The sequence below is a fragment of the Dendrobium catenatum genome, unplaced genomic scaffold, assembly GCF_001605985.2.
Source record: "Dendrobium catenatum unplaced genomic scaffold, ASM160598v2 original_scaffold_59605, whole genome shotgun sequence".
NCBI lineage: Eukaryota > Viridiplantae > Streptophyta > Magnoliopsida > Asparagales > Orchidaceae > Dendrobium > Dendrobium catenatum.
The window spans coordinates 3453-7664 of NW_021378057.1; the positions used below are offsets into that span (position 1 = coordinate 3453).

The window sequence follows — 4212 nt, forward strand, 5'->3', positions numbered from 1 at the left end:
ATGAATTTAATAGGATTCTTTGGGAACAAGGATCAGTTAGAGATTATTTCAAGACTTTTTTTGTCGCACCTAAAATAAACTTTGACATGGTCGGGTGGAAACAGATTTAGCTAAGAAAAAAAGCTGTTTACTCGCCCTCTAAAGTAGTCCTTTTTTTTTCGAGAAGGATATTAACTACGAATGCTTTTCTGCACGATAGATAAGTACGTTTTTTAGTGATAACTGCGATCAAAATAGATAAGGTCTACTGAATTTAATATGTTGTATTGGTGGAAAGCAGTATATGATGTTCAATAGAAAATACCTCTTTTATTGTCATTAATGTTATCTATTACTTAATTCCATATAATTCGTCAAAAATTCCTCTCCAAGAATAGGGGTCATAACATGTACACACACTAGAGAAAAAATAATAAACAATACTTAAATAATGATTCTATTAGAGAGTTAATAGAATATAGTTTAATAGAGCAAATAGGATATATATGGTTTTATCTTTTCATTTCTGATATTGTACATAATGTCAAAATAATGCACTTACGTATTTTATATTGTGTTGGTCTAAAAGGTAATAGATGATTACAAAAGAATAATAAGATGCAGGAGCAAAAATGTAAAGGTAGATTGTTAATTTGAATAGTTTCTAATTTATTAATGAAAGTAGAATATGATACTACATCTGAAATGATGAGCACTCAACATCACAACAAATGCAGAATCACAAATATATATGGAGATATCGATAAACATAAATAATATATATAATATAATAGATATTGATAGTATTTCCTTTCGAGAAATAAATCTTAATATTTTCTATTTAAGTATTGAGCAGGTTTCACAGAATAGTAATAAAAAATCAGGTCATTTCTTTTGTAAGTGGGAAGATATCTCGTTAGAAGTTAAAGTTAAATATGGTTTAAAGTATTAAGAAGAACTAAACAATAAACTGCTTGAATTTAATTGCACTGTTGAGATTTTTTGGGCTGATATGGGAAGTTGGGTGTAGATTTTGTTGCTTTTCCCCAATGCTGCATGTTAAAATGTTGTAGGATTGGAGTACTAAGTGTGTTCCAATTGATATCAAATTCCTAATAAGTTATTCCTTTGTGTGTGGGATACTAGTCGGGAATGGTTTTCGTTATATATAATTGATAGGGGCCTTTTAGTTCACACGACGCCGTTGCAGCGAGTGGGGGAGTGCTTGTCAAAAAGCTTTTGTAACTAATCGTATAGGAGATTTTGGTTTATTATTAGGAATCTTAGGATTCTATTGAATAACTGGTAGTTTCGAATTTCGGGATTTGTTCTAAATAGTGAATACCTTGATCCGGGTCAATTCTTTCTTTGCTACTTTATGTGCCTTTTTCTTCTTTGTTGGTGCAGTTGCTAAATCCGCACAATTCCCCCTTCACGTATGGTTACCTGATGCCATCCCCACTCCTATTTCGGCTCTTATACACGCTGCTACTATGGTAGCAGCAGGAATTTTTCTTGTAGCTCGGCTTCTTCCTCTTTTCATAGTTATATCTTACATAATGAATCTCATTTGTTTAGTAGGTATAATAACAGTACTTTTAGGAGCTACTTTAGCTCTTAGCTCTTGCCAAAGAGACAATTAAAAGAAGTTTAGTTATTCTTCAATGTCCTCATTAGGGTTATGAGTTTCCATAGTTTAGCCATCGTAGGTATAGGTCTTATCGAGCCTGGCTTTTATTTCATTTGATCACCTCATGCCTATTAAAGCATATTTATTGTCGATGTTTTGGGATCCGGATCCTTATCACATATCATGAGAACCTATTGTTGGAGTGATTCACAGACGAAAAGTCAGAGATATGGATCCTTATGGGTTTTAAACAATAAAATCTGCTTCCAAATTATACAAAAACTACTTTTTCTTTAAGGGTAACTATTACTCTTCTGTGGTATTACCGCCTCTTTCTTTGGTTAGTTCACAAAATGCAATTCTTCAACGATAGTTGGTATGTCACACACCAAATTTAGCACAAATTGCTTGGTCACAACAGGATTATAACGGCATTTGATATGTTATTATGTGTTTAGGTATGTAATTATGGATAAGTTTGATGGGTATTTGCGGCTTTCATTTTCCAGAAGAATGAAACAAAAGCTACGGTAAGACTAGGACAAGTTATTGTATGAGGTCTACCAATTGCTATATGATGCTGAGCGCATAATTAGAGTCGAGTATGAAACATGCATTGAGCTGTCCCGCATAAAGCAGATTGTTGGCTGGATATAACCATAGCTCTTCTCGAATTTTATTCTTCATCCATAACCCGAGCTCGGGAAGGAAAAGATAAGAGGCCATGGAGAATGTGGTCAGAAATCCAATATAGAGCCAATCCGACCACACGTACCGAAATTATTATTTCATGCATAAAGGATAATGGATTACCTGTAGAAAAGATTTAAAAAATCATCAACTATAAACCTCCCTTTTTCTTTTTCTATTTGCCTTCTCGATTATATCTGATGATTCTTTAACTATATATCCCTAATGCTATAAATAGTATGAAAAGGATATATCTATAATGAACATCGTCTTATGCAATTCAACGAAAGGGATATGAAATGAATGGAATTGGGATATAGAATGGAATATAAGTGGAAATTAGAAGAGCAACATTGAGGTTCCCTATCTGAATGAGGCATGGAACGAGCCAGCTAACGAGAAGTTCCTGGAGTTACGAGAGAGGATAGCTTCGGATCATATGGGTTCATAAGGGATTGAAACGGGAGTTTGAACTCTTAATGAGAGTGAATCTCTGTTGTTCCTCAGTGCTCAGTGGTAGACGCGGTTTGGCTGTTACTGACTGGTCGTAGGTTCGAATCCTCTTGGGGAGATTTGGTTCGTTCTTACATTCTTTCATGAAGAATTGAAAGCTCTGCTTTGGTACCGTTAAGGAGTAGGTTAAACTACTGATACCGTTCTATGTCTGTTGTTTCTATTGGCAAATTCTAATCCTCATCGTATCACATTCTTTCTAACAAGAAATTTGAGAATCACCTCAGGATTAACAAAATCGGCATAGATCCGGACCTTTGGTAAATAATAAATTCAGAAAAATTCTTCGCAAACAAGTGCATCAAAGATGCCAGTCTCGTTGTCCCGATAAGAACGACGAGATTACACAAAAATAGGGAGGCTCAGACAGCACATTTATGACCAGGACGGCAATTTTTTGCTAATGCTACATACTACTTGTACTTGCTCTGCTAATTCCCTGACCCAAAGCTTGTGAAGGAAGAGTTTACTGGGGAGTCAAACAAACAAATAGTGACTGAATTACCACCGTTGTATCAATATAAGATGTTACTTTCCACCCTTACTGGGGCAGGCCGTCGGGACCTTCACCTTTGGGCTCGCCCACAAGTTCCTGGCTTTGCGGACCGCAGATCGCTCTGCTATTTTCTACACCAAGAGGCAGGGCGCTTTCTTTTGGGCGGTTTGGCGAGGACGGGACTTAGAGCCCCGACACAGGTGGTTGTAGCACGTGTCTATCGCTTGTGATCAAGTCTCGGACGGCCACTATTGGACACGCGTTCCACTGGGTCTGTTCCTGGTGGGCGTATCCTCTTCACAGGCACCTTTACACTTCCAAACATTATCGGGATTAAGACGTCTGTGCCGGCGTGTTTTCAATCTCTCGGCCCACGTGCGTTCCGGAGGCGTTGTGAGTGGGCAGCCACAGTGTATCTTTTGCCTGACTCGAGATTTTTGACCTTTGCATTTTGCTTTTGATTACTATTTGCTTCAGCGTTCCTGAATGTATTAGTTTTTCTCCTTCTGGTCGGCGCTTTTTTCGAAGGGCCCCTACCACGTTCGTCACCGCGGCTTTCCCCACCTCCGTTCGGGAGTGCTTGGGTGGGTATCTCTCCGACTAGGAACCCCGCCTTCGCCCCTGACCGCCGACACGCGGCTGCGAGCCATTTGTTAAGTGCTTGTGCGGCGTTCTTGAACTGTGCCGGGGCAGCACGGCCTCTGCTCCTCTCTCGCGATGAGCAGGGCTGAGCTCTTGGGAATGTTTTTCCATGTTGTCTAACGTTATGCCATGCACTGTGGCGAGTGCCTGATCGCTTGATCGGTCGTGCTAGGCCAAGGTTCCATCTCTCGGTTGTTCGACACATCCGCATGCCTCAATCACTGACACTTAAAGTCTCTTGACTACCTCATCGTCAGTGTCC

General features: G+C 38.9%; 1 pseudogene; it reads left to right on the forward strand.

The window, feature by feature from the left end:
* Positions 1 to 1169: 1169 nt before the first annotated feature.
* On the forward strand, positions 1170 to 3538 carry LOC114578511 (annotated as a pseudogene).
* The last annotated feature ends 674 nt before the right edge of the window (positions 3539 to 4212 follow it).